Genomic DNA, 24822 nt, shown 5'->3' with positions numbered 1-24822 from the left:
CGAATTCAATAAACTTTTTTGTGGCCAGCATTCTAAAAGAAAAGTTTTTACTGTGTGACAATACTTATGACCTGACTAGTTATATAGCATTGTGATACGGAAATTAGTTTAATTTTCGCCTTACAAAATATTCACTAGATTAAAAGCTAGAAAAACTAGGAGACTAGAATTATTTAATTATAATTTAAGTGCACGACCAAGCCAAAGGTACACTATATATGAGGTAACCAAAAACCAAGCCCTTTATTCGTGTGGAATAGAAAAAGCAGACGGCTCACCCGATAATCAATATTAGGTCAGTTCAATAGGTTATGAAATTTGCAAAACGAAAAATTTCTTAATATAAGCTTTAAGATTTCTTGTTTTAACTTACACTTGTTTGTTCTATTAGTCTTGTATCAATCAGTGTTTTTAGAACTTGGGTGTCGCTACTAAAAAAACATAAAATGCTTGATGACTTCTTCACTAATAAGAGCTACTTAAATTGCCTGTGTACATCTAGCAGAAGGCATATCTACAGCCAAGAAAAAACATGACCATTGTTACAACGCACATCAAATGGTTCATTAAGTTTCACTCTAATTGTTCTCTAAAGATTTTTTATAAGTGAAGGATGGTAAGCAGGGAAACAATGCAAATGAAACAAGCAATTTGCTACAAGATAAGATTTGCAGCAAATTGCGGGATCTTCACAATGGTGCATGTACCGTAATTTATGTTTTAAACTTCGTTGGGTTTTTCTATCAACTAATTGAAATATTACTTAGATCCTATTTCATTTGAACAAAAAAGTAAAAAAATCTTAATACCTTCAGGCTGCGTAATCGTAGGAATTACAATTGAAATACAACTGAGTCTGTCTAAGTTTATGTACATGTTTAATTCGTTGCTTATCTGAAATTACGCGATCATTGACCAGTAGGCGAGCACCAATTACTTTGTCTTCACTTTTCATGTCCCCATTATAATACTTACGATCCATTGAACGTTTTAATGAGTTTCTCGTTGATCATTTGTGTGAACCATATCTTGTATCATTCTTGTGCACTGCTAACGATTTGAAATTTGATATAGTTGCAATGAGATGTAGGTTTTTTTACGTAGGTAAATGTAAGAACTCATGATCCAACTGGAGTCAAGTGGTTATCCTCCACTACGTGAATACAGCCACCCAAGTGGTTACTGGAGCCCATAGATATCTACAACGTAAATGCGTCACCCACCTTGAGATATAAGTTCTAAGGTCTCAGTATAGTTACAACGGCTGCTCCACCCTTCAAACCGAAACGCATTACAGCCTCACGGCGGAAATAGGCAGGGTGGTGGTACCTGCCCGTGCGGACTCACAAGAGGTCCTACCACCATATTTTTATTTCTAAAGAAATACATATTACTGATGTGTCTGGATGTATACGCATTTACGAAAACAATGATTTACCTACGCATTTGAATAGAATGTCCTTTGTGGCGTTTGTGGCATAGCCATAGGTAGCATACCAATAATAAATGAAGTCGCAGGTCAAAATTGTACAGGTACCAATGTAATAAGTAGGTAGCGTTCCGAAATGTCACTTGTCTTATTTATTAGCAGAAAATTTACGTTGCTGTAAGAGATCAACGCAGCGATGTTCACATTATGGTTTGGGCAGCCTGATTAATTCTCTACGAGTGTTTATTATACTGTTTATATTAAAAACTCTTCTTATAGAAACTGTTTTACATTTAATTCTATATTCTATCTATATATAAAGTCACTCTGTGTATGTATAATCATATAGCCAAAACGCCTACCGATTGGAACGATAAGGATAAAATCTTCAGGAAAATCCGTTTCTGAAGATACTGTGAAGTTTTTTAACAATCGAATCTATATAGTTAAACTGTTATAGAAGTCACACCCTCAGACACAGCCCACTCAGTTTCTCGCCGGATCTTCTCAGTGTGTCGCGTTTCAGATCCGGTGGTAGATTCTGCGAAGCAGGGCTCTTGCTAGGGTTCGTGTTAGCAACGTCATCAGGTTTGAGCCCCGTGACCTCACCTACTAGTTAAGCTGATATAGCCTCTCAAGGCTTCAATCAGCTTAGGTAGGAAAAAAAAAGAAGTCAGATATTAAAAGTGTGTATTTAAAATAAGACTATATTTAGGTATATAAGTTCAACTGAACATAAATCACATATATCTCCCCGCTTTCAGAGCCTGTCTGTTTGTTGTTACAATCTTATCTTTGCCATCGTAACTATAATATAACAATAACATGAATTGTTGCAACGAGGACCCGTTTTTTCTGAGGCTCTCTCAAACTTTTAAGCGAGCCAAATAACTTTCTGAACAACGATACCTTGTCGTTTATCGTAAACTTTACGCAGCGTCTGTATTATATTTAACGTAAATATTACTTCAATTCGTAACCTTGAAACGTCTTAAAAGTCTCCGGGTTCACTTAAGCCCGCATTTGCTTGCTAGGCTTTTCAAGACCAACTTCATGATAACATCGCGGAACGACTTGGCGCCGTATCCGAGATATAAATAGTTTACAAGACGACTTAGGTGAGCCATCAACTCGTGGAAATAATTGAGTTGTCGTCGACAAATCACTACCAGGTATGCGCCGTCTCTTCCACAAGGCACGATTCAAATAAAAATCTTTAGACTTCTTTACCGGGCATTTCCCTTGACATTTATTTTTTAATGGTTTCGATGGCAGAATTTTACAAGTAAGCTACGACGTCAGAATCGATGCCGGTTTAATCACAAGAGGTCCTGGTCTCGTTTTTTGGCAATATGTCACGTGCGTTTCAAAAATGGTAACTACAAATATTGGTTAGTAGCTATTAGTTAGTACTATTATTAGGCAGTAAGAGAGAAAGTGTAAATTATTTGGAAAATTCCTAAAGAAAACGCGCTCACAGGAAATTACCAGTGTTTTCATTGTTCGCATGTTTCTGCGACTGATAGTAATGTTTGAATAACTTGAAGATACTTTACAGTAATACTATACGTAAGTAGCCACAAAGTCATCAAAGATGAAGATGTTTTAAATGATACCTACAACTTGTTTATGTAGCAAATTGTGTTGTATTTATTTCAATATCTTTATACCTATACGATAATTAATAGGAGTTTTTAGGAATTACAAAATTAGAAATTAGAATATTAAAATTAATGTTTTTTAGAAATTCTCATGAAGGGTCACCATTTTAGGACGCTTAAATAAAAGCGGCTCTAAATAAAATAAAATAAAAAAATCATACATATTTTATGTAAAAATGTAGAATCTTTTGTGTCATGGCGGGGATCATGGCCTCCTGGATTTCTTCGGTCGCGCAAGAGCGTGACGGAACCAAATGTTTCGCCACACATTTAACACACAGTATAATACTCTATTCTCTATAGGATAATATTTAATAACACCATTTGATGACAAAAAAATATATCTCTTCTATTTTCATTTAATATTTTTGCTTTTCAGATTTATCGGACGTACGAACGGAGATCCGGAGCGTACTAAAATAATAACCCAGAGAGAGTTTATAAAAAAAAAAAGGTTTCCTTTACATAGAAAATATTTGTGTTACTAAATGCAATTTTATCTCCAAAAAACCTTGTGATGTAAGGATAAGATAGCAATTTTTATATTATTGTTTGATATGATTCACATTTCACTGATAGTGAACTAGATTGTATGTTTTTAAATGCCACAATTTTTCCTTTCGTCGATTCCAAGCATGTGACTTATCTATGTACATATTATGTATACAGGCAAATACCGCATATTGTCGGCGTTCATGATCACTGCTATGAATCGGTTTATGAGTTAGAAGCCATAATGGCGAGCTAGTTCTTTAAAGGAAATGCCGGTCATTAGACCACGAATAATCACGATTAAATGTTTGCCGCAAAATAGAAACTGATTGAAGATGACTAAAGGAGATAAAAGTAGAAGGAGGAGATGTACAAGTTCACAAATTGAGGTTCAGCCTGGGTCAGTGAGATCTGCAACACCTGGATAAAGTTTATCGTAGTATTCATGAACCCATTGAGGTTCATGTGCCAGTGAAATATCGAGATTCTCTAATTAGTATTTTGTTTTGATAGGTGGACGAGTTCACAGCCCACCTGATGTTAAATAGTCACCGGAGTCCATAGACATAAACAAAGTAAATGTCGCCAAGCACTTTAATACATGAGTTTTAAGTTTTAATTTTTACAGTACTAAAACGGCTTCTCACCCTTCAAACAGAAACGCATTATTGTTTCACGGCAGAGAGAGACAGGATGGTGGTACCTGCCCGTGAGGACTCACAAAACGCCCCGATCGCAAGTAAAGTTTACGAGATTGATGGTCTTAAGCTTAATACTAAGTAGCATTCTTAATGACAAAAATTAGGGTTGTATGTGTGTCTTTGTATCATCAATTTTACTACTTCTATATTCAACGGATTATTCTATCTTCCAGTACAATACGGCCTACAGGATCTAAGTTCCAAAAATCACGTAACATTGACATAACAATTACAAAGCAGTTACGCACATTGTCTTTTTGTTCAGACCAAAAATTCAAAGTAGTTGCCTTTATTCAATACGCGCTATATTATTATGATGCCTTAATGACATCGAGTTTTCAAATCACGTATGTCCTGGCCAGTTTTCGTTAAGCAAACCATAAAAGGGCGCGCTGTGTTCACGGGATGAATTTTCAAAAGGGACGACATAAATTCTTTGGGTCCGATAAAAATTTGGATAAGGTTTTACTTATCAATATAAAACCAGTGTTCAATAAATTTAAGAAAACTAACAAAATACGCTTTTATAGAAAATCCAACTAAAAAATAGAAAATAAATTTTAATAAATTTGAATTAAGAATAGGGTAAGAAAAAAAAGATTTTATTGTAAAAAAAGCGTGAGGTGCTTTTCAGGATATTATCAAAGCCTCAGTTCGCGAATTATGGAGAACAGCTGTCAAGGCTTCAATAAACAAGGATTCGACATGACCACGACTGCTCTGCCAAGAGTAACCGTCTATGATGATGATATCTATGTAGAGAACGGAATTCTCAATACTGGGCGTATGTTTTTTTTTTCTCGCATTATCGGTACTAAGCATACATACATTAATAAATAATAATTGATATTACTATTATATTATTTCCGACGTTTCGAATGCTGTTTTCGTGGCCACACGGACGACTAAGGTGTTGTTATTCACCGACATTTGAATAATGTCCTAACTAACGTATATTTTTCTATAAAAAAAATTCTAGACTTTTACGTTTTTATTTCGTCGACTATAACGAACTAACAGTATCTCAGTAGTATGCTAACAGTATCAGACACACATATTAAGTACACATATTATACATTGAACTAACAGTATCTTGAAGCACATATTAGGTACATTACATATTAGGTAACTGATAATTAAGAAATGCTTTGGAACAGAATAGAAGTGTTCATCATTAAAATGAATAATTGAAATGCTGCTATTAAAAGAAATGGAGAGAAAACTTAACAGACCGTGCAATATTTGCTTCACTGCTCCGATAATGAATTGCTATGCAACGCTACTACAACTGAAGTTCTAAGCCTTTATGAACTAATTTTATCTATATATTAATACGTAAAGCAAAAACTTTGTATCCCTTTTTACGAAAATTGCGCGGACGGAGGAGTATGAAATTTTCCACACTTATAGAGAATATAGAGAAGAAGTGCACAATGCTAATATTTTTTTTAAATAATTCATAAAAGATACATTAAGTCAATAAAGAAAACATTACACACACTACATACCACGTTTTTTTTTTTTATTGCTTAGATGAGTGGACGAGCTCACAGCCCACCTGGTGTTAAGTGGTTACTGGAGCCCATAGACATCTACAACGTAAATGCACCACCCATCTTGAGATATAAGTTCTAAGGTCTCAATTATAGTTACAACGGCTGCCCCACCCTTCAAACCGAAACGCATTACTGCTTCACGGCAGAAATAGGCAGGGTGGTGGTACCTACCCGTGCGGACTCACAAGAGGTCCTACCACCAGTAATTACGCAAATAATCATTTTGCGATAGCCTTGGTGAAATTTGTGATTATAGAAGTATAAAATACAATCATAATAGTGCACAAACTTACAATTCTAATTAATTGTAGTCGAATTTCGACTACTGCGGGACCTCTAGTAAATTAAAAGAGCGCTAATACCTTCTTTATCACAAATCTCAATTACATGATCAATTAAGAACGCCGTAAAACACATTTTAAATTGACACTTTCTCCTGTAATTTTTTATTTTTGCGTCAATATTTCCAGTATTGCATGACATTCAAATAAAGAGAAAACCGTAAAGTAATGTCATGAAAGACCGACAAGAATCGAGACTTGCTTTATTTTTATCGGAAACCGGTCTGCAGGCCGAATTTTGAAATCGATCTCACCATATTTACAAAAAAAATTATAATCTTATCGCATTCTGAATTTAAACTGAATTAACTGCAATATATGAAGGAGAGAAAGTACGTCTTTTACAATTAATTAGAAAAATAACTCTTTTGTTATTTAATTTTTATTGCCGTTTTAGTGATGGTGAGTTGTTACCGGCGCTCAAGGACTCAGGAATGAAAGGCTCTCTGTCAAGTCTGTCTAACGAAAAACAAAAAAAAACACATATTACTGCTTGGTCTTGATGATTGTCATTAAATTGTCATTTCCCAATTGTCACTGAACCTCATTTGAACAATCACAGAAATAAATTATTATTATGTTGAACAATTACAAATTATAATTACACTAATTCTGGAAATTACCATAAAAAGACATTCCTATCGTCTTCTAAGTAATAAACTCCGATAATTTAAATACAATGGGTTTTGTATACAAATAAATACAAAATACAAAACAAAAAGTATCAGTTAATATTTTCACGAAAGCCATAAAATATATTACTGTGACTTTATGGTGAGTGCTTTTGAGTTTTTCAATATACGTACGTACATAAGTAGGTATGTACGGGAAGTAATAAAATGAAGCATGATATTAAACCAACGTTTCTTAATTTAGTATTGACACAATTTATATATACTAGTGGTCCCGCAGTAGTCGAAATTCGACTATAATTAATTGAAATTATAAGTTTGAACATTATTACGGTTCTATTATCAAAGACTATTTATTATACTTCTATTATCACAGATTTCGCCAAGACTACACTATAAACAAATAATATTAAAGATAAACAATATTAACCTATTCTCAATTTAACCACAGACTATAAGCAATAAGAAAAGTTGGACAGTAAATAGTAAATAGTACCTATGCATGCGTGTGTGTCAAATACATGGTAGTGTGTGTAGTATTTTTTTTATTGGTATAATGTACTATTAATGCATAATTAAAACAAATATTAGCATTCTGCACTCCTTCTCTATATTCTCTATAAGTGTGAGAAATTTCATACTCCTTCGCGCAATTTTTGTAAAAAAGAGTACAAAGTTTTTGCTTCACGTATTAATTTAAAGATATACTCGTAAATATATTTTTAAAAATGGAGATTTTTGAAAACTTGTTTTCTTATAAGAAGAAATCATTAATTTCTTTGTAAAAATTATTTTTAGTAACGTCATTGTCGACGCAAGTGACTGAAATTTTGTTGTTTTCAAAATAAAAGATAACAAAACAGAATTAAAATTTACACAAAAACCGCGTTACGAATTGTTTTAAAACAGAACATTGTAATGAAAATAATGAAAAATATTTAATTCATACGTTTTTATCAGTAGCACTTACGAAAAAATTATCGGATCACACGATCGGCTGGGTGTTTCGTTATCTTAGTATTATATCGGGAGGATAAGCCGATACGATTGTCATACGATTTCGCAGAATGTAGTTTCTGGAAGATGACGTCACCCGTACAGTTTGCTAATAAACCAAAAAAAGGAAACAAAGACAACTTATAAAGGAGTACGTGTTGTATAGTGCTTATCTCAAGATTGGTGTTTCAATCACCACGTTGTGACGACTGTAGTTCTGGTATCTGCCTAATCCAGGTCAGGCTGGTGACATCTTTTTTTTAAATATACTGGATTTTGACATTCTACTATATTTTGTGATTATTATTTTTACATAGTACATACTAGGTTCAGATCGAATGTTTAAAGTGTGTATCTTTTTTTTCCTACTTATGCTCCTATGCTGATAGCCTTGAGAGGCTATTTCAGCGTAACCTTAACTAGTAGACGAGCTCACGGGGCTCAAACCGGAGTGATGCTAACACTGACCCTAGCAAGAGCTTCGCAGAATCTACCACCGGATCGGAAACGCGACCCACTGAGAAGACCCGGCGAGAAACTCAGTGGGCTGTGTCTATGGCTTAATTCGCTCGTCGAGCCCTTTGTCGCAAGCGACGGGTTCGACGAGGACGATGACCGATGCTTGTGGTACCTAAAAGCATCGTTAATGGATCGGGAGGATCCGTAATAACGTGTTTTGAGCGACGTCGACTATTTACCATTCGGTCTACAGGATCGGGTATGTAGTTTGGTGTGTATCAACGACCAACTGCTACCATGGAAAACTTTTGCGATATCGAGAGAAATAGCACAAAAAATCATGCAATTAAGATATAGTTATTAGTTTGAAAAAATCTTTCCTTTATATAAGCGATCTTAATCAAGTATATGACCACTACAATATATCATATTTTATTATTTAACTGAATTTATTAAGCCCTCATTTTCAAAAGGAAATTGATTGAAATGCATAGATTTAACAAGTATGAAATTATGAACAGGAAAATATTTTTGTTTAAATTCTCAGTATCTCCTTCCTAAAGCCCACAATGGCATGCATCTTATTTGTGGTTTATAACATTACATCATTGGAATACTAGTTTAAGATACTAGTTTCTATGCAAGAATCAATCTGTGGAATGGGTCGAATCGTGAATTACTGTCAATGTTTTAATATTGCATTTATTCATGTGATAAATCGGTTTTAAATCTGCAATAGTGCAGTCAATAATGTTTAAAGATGCATGCAATTCGTAACAAAAGAAAAGTACAGAGTAAGAAAATAAAAATAGTTAGCTGTAACAGAGACATGGCCGATAATATAGGCGCCTCACATAAAAAATTACAAACCACTGCAAATAATTGGGAGATGGGTTACATTCGGATATAATTTTTTTATAATAAATATTAATATTTATTCAATGATATGGACACGCTATTACACGGTTTTTTTTTACATTTAAGGACCATAACATTATGAAAATACAGAAAAACAAATAAATATATGAAATAAATGTTTAATGCAATATTTTTGTCTTTCTGGTATTTGCAAATCTATATTTTAGTGTCAATGTTTAATAATAAAATACAAATTATAGAACCAAAAATGGATCAAGTAAGAAAAGTCTCTTGTATTGTAGTTTTAGGAGGCGTCCTCCAAATAATTATGTTTTTTTTTTAGGTATTTAAGGTGGTTGGTTACGCCCAACTTTCTTCAATATGAAATCTCGGCAAATATAAGGAAAAAAAACCTGTTAAGAATAATCTTATTGAGAGGAAGCTAGGTTAAATAATGTGAATTTTTGTTCCCATAAATTACGGCTCAATCCTACACAGTATATATTTATAGCATTTATACGAACGCCTCAATGTAGCACAGAAGCCCTTCGATTGTTTTGCGGTCAACGGGAGCCAAACATGCGACTCGAAGAGCACTACTAGATCTTAGCCAGTTTTAAAAGGCAAAACTAAGCAAATGTTTACTACATCACTAAGCGCACATTGACGTATTTCACACATTTAAAAAAAAAGCGCTTAGGCATAGAGGAGGCAAGATAGTAAAAACGATAAAAGGAATACCATCGTGTTGGTCTCATTACCTACTAGGTTTACTGAATGTTTATTTTTTATTTTTTATTGCTTAGAAGGGTGGACGAGCTCACATCCCACCTGGTGTTAAGTGGTTACTAAAGCCTATAGACATCTACAATGCAAATGCCGCCATCCATTTTGAGATACGAGTTCTAAAATCTCAGTATAGTTACAACGGCTGCCCCACCCTTCAAATCGAAACGCATTACTGCTTCCTGGCAGAAACAGGCAGGGTGAGAAAACCTACCCGTGCAGACTCATAAAAGATCCTACTACTTGTACATAATAAATAATTCATGGTAGCCGCCTTATATATTTGCTATTATTTAAGTGAAATAAAGTTTTACTCAAAAATAGATTACATGCCACTGTCAATGCAAATTTCAATGTCTTATTCAATTTTAAATACGCAAACATATAATAATAATTTTATTGATCATTGTAAAAACATGTTTGTATTTGTTTTTCTTGTTGATTACTCTCGATGATAAGAATGCGTTCCGAATCGATGATCATCATCATCTTAGACCTTAGAGCCCAGGATGGGCCTTACCCTGGTCCGGTGTCTCTCCAGGCTGCTCTGTTCAGGGCTTTTCCAGTTCCTGACACCGATAATATAGATGACTTTGAGGTCGCGCTCCACGCCATCCAACCATCGGAGTTTGGGTCTGCCACGACTTCTGCGGACCTCTGGTTTGCCGTTGAGCAGTTGTCTTGGCATTCTGGTATTCTCCATTCGAACCACACGTCCTGCCCATCGTAGGCGTCCAATTTTTATCGAATTTTTTTATCAATTTTATCGAATCGAACCGGTGATAGTCATGGCAATGTAAAAATGCCCATGAAGGCCTAGTAACTAGTCGAATTAAACGAAGCGTCTTGATTTTGAATCATCGTTCTCAATTTTGTAGCTTCGGTGCCGTGTAAAATTCCAAACTTAAAATACATTATTGTAGAAGGCCATATTTAAAACGACCGTTGGCGCCAGAAAGTTTTGTTGACTTTTTTTTTTTAACTCCCCGATTCAGCTTTGAGCCGTTTCTGGTAATGAGTAATAAAGCAAATACGTTAACTGTTACAGGATCGTCCCTTTCCGAACGGACAGTTAAGTCGTATTGTAAGTCCTGTTTAATTTTAGCGAAACATTTCTGGACTGTGTTAAGGAGTTTCGTGCGACTAGTAATTAAAGCTCAACCTTTTTCGATCAGGAAATTGCGCCTATTCATAAAACTCCTTAAAATAATCTAGATACATCTATAAATATAGACGACTTGCCAATCTATTTCTTTTTAAGACTAATGTACTGGATTGAGTAAGTATATTTGATTTTTTAGTTGTCAGTGTCGAAGGGCATCGATCACAATATAAATTTTGGTAGGCAGTAGTAGTCGGTCTATCTAATCCTCAAATTTTTTTTAATGAATAACGCGTCATGTCACTTATCACTTGATTTGTGGTACAACTATCCTAATCTATAATATAAAAATGAATTGCTGTTCGTTAGTCTCGCTAAAACTCGAGAACGGCTGGGTCGATTTGGCTAATTTTGGTCTTGAATTCTTCGTGTTAGTCCAGAGAAGGTTTAAAAGGTAGATAAATATGAAAATGCTCGGAATTAAAAGAAAATAACAATTTTGTTTTCCCTTTGATGTGTCCCCCGTCGTACGGATTCCTTTTGTTTGTTTTAAGATTATTTTATACAAAACTTTACGTTTTTTCTTTATCTATTGAGGCACTACGAAGTCTGCCGGGTCAGCTAGTTAGTATTAAATACAATAATAGTAGTAAGCATCCTAATATCCTAATTGTGTACTAAAAAAAATCAATGAACGTATCGCAATGTGGTAATATATCCAGGCCGAACAAGGTATATCCGCATCCATAGGAATACAATAGAAATAATGGACGCCGGCGCAGGAATGCAACAGCGCATGCATCGAGTCCATAATGAAAATGAGTGCGGTACCCGTCACGCAGGCCTGGTAACCGTTACCTGCTGACAAATCCCCTCATTCTGAACATCCACTCTAAAATGCACTTTAATTCAATGCAATAAAGGAACAAGTAGTGGCAACAACGATAAAGCCACCTGAGACTTAAATGCCTTATGCAGCAATTCCATAAACGGAGTTATCGATCGATCGAAGCGCTTTATTTAGTTTTTCCGCAGTGATTGATGTGGAAAATAATGGTTTTCATTATTACAGACAAGGGGAGAACTCGTGTTAACGGATAGGTAATAATTTAATGTTCTGCAGCAATTATTTTCAACATTTACTGTCAATCTTCTTAGTGTTTTTGGACATATTCTCTTTATTTTTACAATTTCAAGTTATCCTTTGTTTCAAAGCCTGGGAATTTAACAGCTAATCTACGTAAGGTAATAATGCTACTAGCTATTAACAATAATAGCATAGTGGTAGTAATTGAGTAGTTATTTCCAATGCGGATAATACTTGGCAAAAATAATTTGAAAGCCCTTTAAACGAATGATCCTAATAAGTGACAAAAGAAGTAAGACTAAAAAGGTTAGAAACTACTCGATGCTAAAACTGGCCTTTTTCTAGGTCTATAACTGTGACTTTTTATACTACATAGTACCAGTTACATTTCCATACACGAAGTGTTTGAAGCATTTAAATTTTTAATGATATAAAATTACAACTGCAATGAAAATGGAACTGGTTTCCATAGTAAATGGCGTGAACAGTTTACCCTATGGCGATGTTGTTAGACGATAAATACGTGATATAGTAATGTTAATGAACTTGAAGAGATAGTATCAGAAAACTAGGCGGCTGCAAGTGGCAGCTGCTACTTTAAAATATAAAATAGATACCCTTTAGGCATGAAATGACCAATCAAGATCGGTTTTGTAAGGAAAAGTTCGCAATATGTGAAGGACTTGTTAGTAATCTTTTTTAGGCTTCTAAGAAGAGCAGTGCGAGAAAGATTTTAAATTTTGCTGGATTTGGGAAAACAGTTTTGATACACATTATTTTCACACAGTACTTCACCGACTATTGACAAGTAATGAAATTATAATTTAACATTGAGACTAATAAAACGAATTCAATAAATATAAATACAAAAATTACATATTTTAATGGTTTGTAAGATATTGGAGACGAAACGATCCAATCATATTCAAACGAGTTTAATGAATAAGCCAAGAGCCCTGACGACTCGACAATGTTATCTCAATTACTATTTGATTCTCCGATCACACCGCAGAAAATTGATCCAATATCCTTAATTTGCTTTCCTTGAAAACTCTTACTGAAAAGATCACAGAGATGTTATTTGGTTCTTGCACTAAAATCAAATGTGCCCAGAGGTTTCATTAGTCTCCAATTTGGAATTTAAAACGGTGAAATATTTGCTATTTCATTTCTTTTGTGGAACAGCTATGATTATACGGATGGATAGTGGAAGAAGCTAGTAAATTATTGCAGAAGACATTGTTTTTATTCGTGTTTGAATTAACAAAGAAAAAATCTTACACCGAGCGGCTGTTTTTGCCCGATGCACCGACGCAACAAGATTTTTACTGCGTTTTAAAATCAAAGTCAAACTTCATAAAATAATTTGACCTTAATTTGCTTTTTTATTGTCCATTTATATACAAACGCGCAGTTTTGCATTTGCTCACCGACCTTAAGGTAAAGTTGAAAATCACTTATTATACTATTTAATGGTGGCCTTTAGATGGGTAACCATACCTAACACAATTTTAAGGATTTTCCCTTAATTTGTCGAAATATTATTCTGTTATGTTGCCACTTTTTGAAAATTAATTAATGTTCTACAAATAACAAACGATCTCCGAGTTCGATGACTGGAATATTACCAACTAGGTTATCAGTATTTAGTCGCATATCATTCGAATTACTCGAAGTACCAATTTAATGTTAACAATCTAGCTCTGAATTCCTAGCTTGTTCGATTACGAGATAACATGATGAACCCTGAGCCCCGGTCTTAAATAATTCAACCCGTTTAATGAGGGCGCTCTCTTGATTGCAGCAATCAGCGGCCACAACCTGACACATATTCACTGGTGCAACGTACTGATACGTATAAGAGGAAAGTAAGTCCGGTCGTTTGGTCCCCCAACGTTATATTGTACAGAGCCGTGGACAAGCTTATTTTGGTTGGTTTACATCAATTTATCTTTGCAATTTTGTTTTGATTTTAATCCAATTTAAAAACATCATCGAAGTTTATCGGTAATATTTTACGTTTTAGTAACACGTCCTAAATTAAAGCTTTATTTGTTTATCTTGACTATAAAAAAAACAGCTTTTTTTATACACGTTTTCATTTTGTCTTACAATGAGTCTTTTGTTCTACATAATATACTACATTAACAATACGCCGACCCAGATTCGAAAGATCAACTGCTAATAAACCCAACTCAAAATACCATCATTGAAAGTCGAAAGAGTATGTTTCCCAGAATCAAAGCTGTAACCGCATTGAGAGCCAATAACGCGTCGGTCACGACTCGCATCGGGACACGTGTTTGAGTACTGGTTTCTGCCTCAATAATATCAGATTTATTTTATAGCGTTCGCGGAATTATTATTGAAAAAAAATAATTGAAAATTTACACAAGCGAATTGTTTCAGTGCTAAATGATCTATGAAAAAATTAAATTTTCGAAAGTTGATTTGTTATTTGATAAATGCCAGCAATTGTTCCATTTGATTTATTGCGTAGGTAGTATATATTCCAAAATATATTCGGAAAGCCGCTTAAAGCTTGATAAAAAGATTTATTCCCGCGATGTAAAAACTGGATCATAAACACGAGTATCTTACACGAATTAAATATCCACTTCCGCCAAAACATAACCTCATCGCGCTTTAGATTAACACAGACGCTCGAGTCCGAATACTTTTAAATAATTTAAATATTCATAACGAAACGCATTATACATTTGGATAACGGTAGACAAGCTGGCTAGGCCGGCTCTGGATTATGCAACGCATTATACAAGTACTATGTATATACCCATTTGAATAGCAGAATCGATCCGTCGGGCAGCTCGTGAGAAGTCATACTCCGATTACAGTGGTTTGCCACGCTAAAGTGCTACTATAATAATTACTTGATTACGTATAGCATTGCTTTCTGTAGGCTCTGAACATATCAAGATTATAAGACTTACTGGACTGCGGTAGGTACCACCGCCCTGCCTATTTCTGCCGTGAAACAGTAATACGTTGTCGTTTGAAGGGTGGGGCAGCCGTTGTAACTATACTTGAGACCTTAGAACGTATATCTCAAGGTGGGTGGCGCATTTACGTTGTAGATGTCTATGGGCTCCAGTAACTACTTAACACCAGGTGGACTGCGAGCTCGTTCATCCATCTAAGCAATAAAAAAAAGATATATGTCAGATCCATCAGCTTAAGAAAATATTCATCTGTAAGATTTCAGCACAATAACATTGTTAACTGGAATTTTTATGAATCACATACAAGATTTAACTGATGCATTTGACGACTCGGTAAATTTGAGTATAGTATGGTGTATTGTTTTAAATTTTACAATAATAAATATGTACATCACTAGTTATTTAAAAAGCTTGAGTAAAATATAACATTTTTTTTTTTAATTTTTGAAATCTGTTTATTAAACTATGTTGTTCTGTGCGCAAACCTCAAAGATACCTCTTTATTACCACTACCAATGATTTTTTTTTCTTTTTACATATAAAATATCATTGATTTACTATACATATTTTCTTCTACAGCCAGTCCCGAATTATTTTTTTATTAATACAATTTTCGAATTTGTTCTTTTTTTTTAATTGCCCTTGTAGGCAGACGAGCGCACAGCCCACCTGATGGTGAGTGGTTACCGTCGCCCATGGACTTCAGCAATGTCAGGGGCAGAGCCTAGCCGCTGCCTACCGAATGACGTCTTCAATAAAATCCTCAAATGACGTGACGAAACAAATTATAATGCCACGCGCTGTAGTGTCAGGTGTATGAAATAGCACTACCGCTTTCTCCAGAAAGAAGTGTCTAATAATTAGATAGATGAAAGTAAACGATTCTGTTCTGTTGCCCACGAGTGTTTTGATTGCGAGCGAAGGCGTGACTTGTCGACACGCGCAAAATTATTGCTCGAGATAAAACATTCGATCAGTTAAGATTAATGAGTTAAATCGAGAATGATCAGCACTTGTATGTTAAGAAAGTTGGAGATAGACGTTGAATTTGTTCATTAAAGCACCTTTTTTTTTTTTTAACGCTGGGGCATCCATTTACGGATACCCGGTCGAGGGGGGTAAGAGACCGGGTTATGTCGGACTCCGGCGCCTCCAGAGAAGAACAGGGAGAAGAAGAAGACAGGGGTCCTCCTCTTCTCCCAATTCCTGCCGGGAGACTACGCCTTGAGAAAGGCGCGCGAGGCACTGCACGGCGTCAGCCACCAAGAGCTACCCCGCAAAACCGACTACCGACTAAACCCCATCGAGCCCCACCACTCCGACTCCACGAAACCCACGGTACCGCACAGTGCGCGCCGAAGGTTCAAATATTCATGAAAACGGTAATTGAACATTACGTCAAAATTTGTGAATTTAAATATTATCTATCCATAAAATCAGAAGTCTTGCACCAGCGGCACATACCGTTCCATCATCCACTCTTGTGAACACAGCTAAAATATTTAATTACTGAATGCTCTAAATAACAGCACTATTACAAAATCAATTAAAATTTAATTATTTAATACTTAATTATGTATTTTAGGTAAAACGAGACAGTGCTGTCATAACTGTTTTATGGATTGAAGCGCGAATAGTCTAGTGTTTACAATGGTATCTCGCGGGATCGCCTCAGTGGGTCCCAATTCCGCTCCGGTGGTAGATTCTGCGCAGCACTACTCTTTTCATTTTGGAGCCTGCCTCAAGCACCGGTCATCGTTCTCGTCGAATCCGTCGCTTGCGACGAAGGGCTCGACAAGTAAATTAACCCACAGATACAGCCCACTGAGTTTCTCGCCGGATCTTCTCAGTAGGTTGCGTTTCCGATCCGGTGGTAGATTCTGCGAAGCACGGCTCTTGCTAGGGTTCGTATTAGCAACGTCGTCAGGTTTGAACCCACTGAGCTCACCTACTAGTTAAGGTTATGCTGAAATAGTCTCTCAAGGCTACCAGCATAGGTAAGAAAAAAAAACTACTCGCTCTACAGCTAGTGTTAGCAAATTTTCTCAGGTTTAGCCGGTGAGCTCACCCGCCCGTCCGCGCCTAGCTAGAATAGCCCCTTCTATTTCTTTTTTAGTCACGAACAGCTTTGAATTCGTAACAATTAACATTGCAGGAAAGAGATAGATAATCTCCCAATTTCGACCAAGAATTTTAAGACTATTATTGATCGAAGACTTTAAGCGTTTAAATTTCAGAACTTTATTAACAGATTTAAATGATTTTGTCCAATACATATGGCCTTTAAACTTCCTCAGTAAACTTGGTTTAAAAATAAATAAAATAACCTCGAGATTGAGAATTTAGTTGTCAAACTCTTGAAATGTATGGCGTAACTCGACAAATTGTGATAACATAACATTTTAACAATAATATTAACCAAAACAACATTTGTATATTTTGTGTATATGTATTCTCGGCACATAATCTTCTATTCCACCTTTTTTTTTTTCTAAATCATCAAATGCACCGGTTATAATAATGTCTGGCGTTATAAAAACGGAGCGAGTCCCACGGGGCGCCTTTCCCAAAAGGTAATCGCTCGGAGCCTTGGAGGCTTTACTTTTTTCTTTTCTTTTTCGGACAAGGTTCAAAGCGGCCAGCTGCCAAGACGCAGCTGACTCAAACTATTTTAGTGTGAGCATGTTTTAAATGTCACCTGGTAGTATAAAAACTATTGAAATAATAGCTGCGTGAAAACGACCGTATTACAAGATAAAAATTGAAGAGATGCTCAAGTTTACAATATGCGATACGATTTGCCAAACGTTTTACAAATTAGCTCAGCTGACTCATTTCGTTGTACCTGTTCCGTGGATTTTAATTTTAGTTTATGAATCATCAAACCGCTCAGTTTTGAATCAAATAACGCTAAAATGACAGCGGCTTTGAAATGATGCCGTTTTAAGCGCTTTATGTGTAATGTTTTCATGGTGAAATTATTGCTTTTCAACAAATTATTCATAATTTCTATTTCGAAAGAGTCGGTACTACATAATTCGCTATATATGAAAGTTATTCACGAGCTTGTGGGAATAAAAATATCTTATGCGATTTATTTAACCGGATTCTTTTGGAATCAGTTCTTGTTGCATTACATTAGATTTACATTAAAAAGAACTCCTTATAATGAATATCAGGAGAATGTAATAACGACTGCACTGTACACCAATAATGATGTTTAATTAGTTAAATACCAACATTGTTAACTTATCGGTTTGTCATTCATGTTGAAGTAGGTCAAAGAACTATCTAGATTGGAGGAATGTTGAAAAACAATTGCTTCATCCATTAGACATTATTTTGTAGTTTTGGCGAGTTCCATGCTATACTATACTATATACATGAAATATTTTATTTAAAAAAGTACACTATTTTGAAAACACGTTATCGAATGAAAACATATAGAGTTAAATGGAAATACATTCTTCCGTTTGGACTATGACGTCACATCACAAAAGTACTGCTTAGCTGTGTGGGTACTCCGAAAATAAATTTCGTTTCCTTTGAAAGTGATGCATTCCAATAATGCCATTGAGTACACTCGTTTAAAATAAAACACGTGATTTATGGACACTGTTATTGCACTTACAAAAATATGTTGCAACTTTCTATCGGAGCTAGGGATAGTATGATATTCATCGACGTTTAAGAGGAAAACATTGATGTTAATCTATCTAAAACATCCACATATGATTGTTATGAAAATTATACATAATTTTTTTTAAACACGTAATTTAATCCAGTCTTTCATTTTTCAAAGCAGCACCTCATGTTGACAATACTTTTTACATGATTTAAATGTACTTATTAGGTTAGTAAGTCGCAGATATGGTTTTTTCTTTTTTCGTTCACCAAAAAAATGTTGAGAATGGTTTTTTTAAATAATTTATTACAAAATGTATCCATTTCATTAATAAAATAATGAGCTATTTATGTATTTTGGGGCCCAAAATATCATACTTTTCGACTGACTAGAGGTCCCGCAGTAGTCGAAATTCGAGTATAATAGATTGGAATTGTAAGTTTGTACACTATTATGATTGTATTTTATACTTCTATAATCACAAATTTCGCCAAGACTACACTATAAAAAAATATTAATAAAGACAAACAATATTTAATCTATTCTCAATTTGAGCATAGACGTGAAGAACAAAAGTTTTACAATAAATAGTATGCATGCGTGTGTGCGTCAAATACATGATATTATGTAGTGTGTGTAATGTTTTCTTTATTGATTTAATGTATCTTTTATGCATTATTTAAAAAAAGTATTAGCATTGTGAACTTCTTCTCTATATTATAATATCTATATTATATATTATAATCTATATTATAATATTCTCTATTTATAAGTGTGGAAAATTCCAAACTCCTCCGTCCGCGCAATTTTCGTAAAAAGGGATACAAAGTTTTTGCATATTATTATTATAGATACTATTGGTCGGTGTTTTTCGAATATCGAACAACCCTAATCGGAGTGCAATTGGCTTACTGGAGCGAGTTCCGTAAAACACTATCGGACTGTTTGTTAATTTGTGACCCGAATTACAACACATTCCCGACGTTCCCCTTTCAATAGGGCTGCCTCTTCATCTGCCATACTCGTTTTGAATAGTCTTTATAAGGGATAAAATACTTTTTTCTATAGCTAAATTTACATATCTTACTTTGAATAAAAGCATTTGAATAGTATTTAGGTTCTGGTTGAACGTAGATTTCAAAATGGAATATGTATATGGTTTTGGTTTAATATTTAACTCACTGAGTTTCTCGTGGGTCTTCTTAGTGGATCCGTGAACTCGCCTACCAGCTAAGGCGAAACCAAAATGCCCCCTCGAGGCTAATGATAGTTAAGAAGGAAAAATAAGAAAAAAAACGTTTGAATACAGTTTGACTCAACATTTTGATGACGTCATCAAAATATTGACCGCTTAACTTAAGAATAGAACTACATACTTTTATTTTTAGAACGGCCATGATCATCTTAAATGAAAACTTTTTTATTGTTTACGAAAAAAATGTACCAATTTTGGATTTGAATTTTGTATATATGAAATGTTTTTTACTTTTTTCCTAACTAATTCTTGGTAGCTTAAAGGTCTAACTAGGCGCAGACTAGTAGGTGAGCTCACAGGGCTCAACCTTTTCTAACACTATCCTAGCCTTGCTGAATGAATCACCGAGAAGATCCGGTCACCGTATACAAATATAATTTACGTGCTTAAAAACTTATGTTTCGTCTTGGTGTCTATCTCTAATTACCAAAACTAGTGGCCACTCAGTCCACATTTGACTATAATTCACAATCACAGATTTCGTCAAGACTATAGAAAATAATATTAAAAACAAACAATATTCATCTATTCTCAATTTGACCACAGACTAACAATAAACAAAAGAGTTTAAATGCGTGTGTGTCAAATAAATGGTAGTGTGTGTTTCCTTTATTGATTTAATGTATTATTTATGCATAAATTAAAAAAAAGATTAGCATTCTGCACTCCTTTTCTATATTCACTATAAATGTGGGAAATTTCATACTCCTCCGTCTGCGCAATTTTCAGAAAAAGGGCTACAAAGTTTTTGCTTCACGTATTAACATATGGATGAAAAATATGATTATCATCCTATTTCTACTGAGAAGTAACCATGCCTTCCGGCTCGAAGAGTTAAACTTTATCCAATACACTTACTTAGACTTAGACCTCATGTTTCAAGTTGCATGGCGGAATTCACGTTGTGATGTCCACATACCGGTAACCGATAAACCCCTTCTGAACTGTGACCTTGGTGGACCATCTAATGCTATAAACAAGGCCTTTTTCCCGTAGCGAAACTATAGCACAGATGTGTGAGTAAAATCAACAAAATATCTACCTACTACACTGACTTCGACAAATTACTTGAATTGACTAACTTGGATTTCCATTACCGCTTAACACCATGTGAGTCGTGAGTTTGTTCGATAATCTAGTGCAATAAACAAATACTTTACGCCTTAATCATAAATGTATTTCAACTATCTATTTTAGGCTTATGCACATGCCATTAACACTAAAATACTCTGACAAAAAGGTGTTGATACTCACCTACTATGAAAACATCTCACGTAATACCCACACGTTATAAAGAATAATAAAATTATTCGTGTTAATTCTTACACATCAAAACATTATAACTGTTTATTTGATTTCAGTTTAATTCACCTACTCAGAGTTATAAATAGCCGGGAGGCCATTGAACCTATCGACTACGATTTTTTTTCTTATAATTGTTGTTTTAAGGCGGTTACGAAATTAACGTGAGATTTGAATTTATAAAATAAATGAAAATATAATTCTATTGGTACTCAGTATGGAAGAATAAGACAACTAAGATCTTTAAATGACATTAGTTAGTGTTCGAATAAACTCTTCTTTCAAACTTAAGAATAACATTTATGAAAAATCTTCTGAAAAGTTCTTAATTGAATAAGGATAAAGTATATTTTGATTTAATAAGGATTTTAAAACAGAATACATTGCTAGCCTATCCAGTGATTTCACAGCGGTGAAGGAGCATCTTTTACCTACTTTCATTGTTATGTTTCATTAGTTCTTCGTTGATCGCGAAACGTGACGTAGGTTTCAAATGTTTGTTGTTAGAAATGTAACAAAATGAGGTATTTTGAATACGCTGACTCAATTTGCTCAAGATAAAAAAAAAATACAAAAAAAAACAATTGACCTACTTTAAAGATCGAAGATTCCTTAGAATTAATAGAAAAGTAGTTTTACCTACGAGTTTGAAAGTTACATACACATACATATTAATTTAGTATTGAATGCTCTGTGTCAACAAGTAGAATAACGAAGCTTAAAACAAATAGTGCTGAAATTTCTAATTAAATATATTGTAATATTATATGTAACGCTTGAATTCGAAAAAATATTGTTATGTATACAAAGATTAATCGACGAAGACGAAAAGTTAATCGTCGAAGAATCGACGTTTTTTATTGTGTAGGTACATTTCAAAACACCTGTTGGCTGCCGGGTGCCACGGTCACAACTAGTGTTCTAGAAAATGTATTATCTTCTATATTAAAGGCTATATATATATCTATGCTTCACATAAAATAATATTAATAAATACGTAGATAATTAATTAATGATAAATTATGTTAATGTACCTACTAGTTGTTGGCTAATATTAACAAGGGTAGTAATCTGTACTGAGTGGATTGACAGTTTTTATACTCTATGCAGTGATTTCGGATTGAAGTAGTCGGGAGGTAGCATCGTAGACAAGCAACAGTTTTCAACTCTGGTCTGAACTGATGGAAGGAAAAAATACTAGAAGGTCCAAGGAATAAAAAATACTAGGGACCATATTAAGCAATAACAGTAAATATTCTGCGAACTAATGGTCTCCGATGAGGCTATTCATTGAAAAGACAACGTATTTTATTATCTAAAACGTATGATACCTAATTCGCATGCGAATCGTGTAAACAGCGAAAGCACATTGTCTGAGACTTTCACATTAGTAGGCAGACAGCCTTTCGTTAGAAGAAAATCATCCGGATAATACGTAATACTAAGAAAATAAACATGACCCGTCACACATTCTTAAAGTATTTATCTAAAAACTGTATAAAAAAGAATTTTATATGCGGTATATGATAGGTAATTAATTGCGAATTTGTATTAGTACATCCAGACGCTTAACTTAGAAATAAAAAAAACTCAATCACAAAAGAATGTTACAAAATAAATTAAAAGAATGAAAGAAGACGTTTACAACAAAAAACGGCGTCAATTCCTTTAATTAACTCACCATTAAGAGAGAGAGATGAGTTAATAACTGTTTTATCTGAAATTCTTATCGACCAAGGGCGCCCGAGGTTATGAGAACTTTCACTAAAGTTTGGCTTCCCATTTTAAAGACATTGTGGTTTTCTTTAGACGGCTAAATAATAATGGAAGCTTATTTTCTCGAAATATAAAACTCGAAGGCGGAGTAAAGGTTTTAACTGCGCCTCAATATTTGCATTGTTCGTAAAGATTACATTGTACTGTGGGTTGTTGAGTTTATTATATGTAACCGGTTAACCACAAAATGTTCTTCTTGCTTTCACGGTTTTTATCGTCACAACGTGTTTCTGATAGTGGATCACGTAATCATTTCATTGTCCATTATATTTTGGATTATTCTAACATCATACATTCATACATTAATATGAATTAATGGGGGTTTAGTCATCGTTTTATGTATATTTTCCTGGCAACGTTTTGATTAATGAAGCCGAAGTGTCAGAGGTCTCCTTTGTTCTATTTTGTATTCCGAGTTCCGTCCACTGTAGTATTAATTGGTCTCGGGATAGTCACTACATTTTAAACAGGGTCTGTGACCTTTTGTACGTGCAGGTATGATGGGAATCTGTGGAGTTTTTTTCTTCTTCTTTTTTTGGATATATTATTCTTCCTTTGTCTACATAAGTTAGGTCTGATTTGAATTAGGAATGTACGACCAAAAACTCACGTTACCCCCCATACTTTAAATATAAAAACTGGTACATATAAACTTATAATTCCAAATGAACCGCTCCGACAATCATTGTTGAAAATAATTTCAAAATTTTATTCATAAAACCGATATCCCTTCGGTTAAAGATAACATATCAAAATGAAGCGACTTCAGTGATACGATCATGACGAGAAAAAAAAACCGAAACTGCTCCAAGTAACATGTTTGTACTGTGATAAAAATAATAATAAAAACGATTGAACTGAACGACACATGTAATGTATTAAAAGATATAATGGATGGGTAATTAACCAAATGTAGCTAACAAATGTAACAAAATAAAAAAAAAAAGCATTTAAAAGTCCAATAACTTTCGTTTTGCGTTGGAAGGATAACTGGTATCGCTAAGGCCTTTCCAGTTTCGTTAGGACGGGCGAGCATGGACTCAGCCAGGAAGGGTGGAATTCGCTAACAGCTGCCCGAGCGCTTTCGAAGGCCTTACAGCCCAAGGACAGCAAGGGGGAAATGTTAACAGTCAAGGATTCGTTTTTAATATGAACATGTACAATATACATATCGTCTTCTCGCATTAAAACTGTGTAATCTAAAAACTTACTAATTTCACAGGAAAGTGTTTTAAAGGTTTAACATGTGATATTTTTAATATTAATCATCTTTGCAACATTTATATTTTGATATTTTACCAGTTACATTATCTGTCTTTTAAAGTAAGATAAAATTATGTATTAATTTTGTTAATGGTAGTCAAAATATAGGTAAACTAAAAAAAAAAAATTAAACTACGCTCTTTTGACAGTTTTATGAGAAAAATACTGGTGATGCCAAATGATTCCGATATTAATTCAATTTTGAATATTTTTGGAAATTGTACACTTATAATGCAAAAAGACGATAGTCAACTTTTCTCGAAACATATTTTTAATGATATTTCTCAATAATAATTACGTTTAATCAATGTATTAAACAAAAGTATATTATGTATTAAACAAAAACACAGAACCCTAATAGTACCATGGCTGATATCATCAATGATACAATTTAAATCATCGATCAAATACAACAATAATATTGAGGTTGTTCGTTACAAATCGAAATGAGAAAGCGTAACAAGAATTTTAAATAAGTCTCGGGCGTGGAGCTACGTTCGTCTGAAACAAGTTCTTTTGTTGATAACGCTACAGAAACGTC

The 24822-nt window shown here is 34.3% G+C and overlaps 1 protein-coding gene and 2 long non-coding RNA genes across 4 annotated transcripts in view; 1 reads left to right on the top strand and 2 right to left on the bottom strand.

Moving 5' to 3' along the window:
- LOC101746732 (uncharacterized) overlaps positions 1-24822 on the bottom strand; it is a 48085-nt gene that overhangs the window by 21372 nt on the left and 1891 nt on the right. The window lies entirely within an intron of this gene.
- LOC101736587 (uncharacterized) lies at positions 6496-9863 on the top strand. Of its 2 annotated transcripts, none has more exons than XR_002431423.3 (2): positions 6496-6954; positions 9469-9863. It is a non-coding gene; the product is annotated as an uncharacterized LOC101736587 (long non-coding RNA). The 2 variants fall into 2 exon arrangements; XR_009976075.1 differs by lacking the exon at positions 9469-9863 and adding an exon at positions 7879-8100.
- Positions 20513-21709, bottom strand: LOC134200947 (uncharacterized). The gene is made up of 2 exons (XR_009976076.1): positions 21195-21709; positions 20513-21075 (listed from the first exon to the last, which is right to left on the bottom strand). It is a non-coding gene; the product is annotated as an uncharacterized LOC134200947 (long non-coding RNA).

The sequence above is a fragment of the Bombyx mori genome, chromosome 22 (genome assembly GCF_030269925.1).
Source record: "Bombyx mori chromosome 22, ASM3026992v2".
NCBI lineage: Eukaryota > Metazoa > Arthropoda > Insecta > Lepidoptera > Bombycidae > Bombyx > Bombyx mori.
This window is presented reverse-complemented; position numbering and strand designations above follow the sequence as displayed.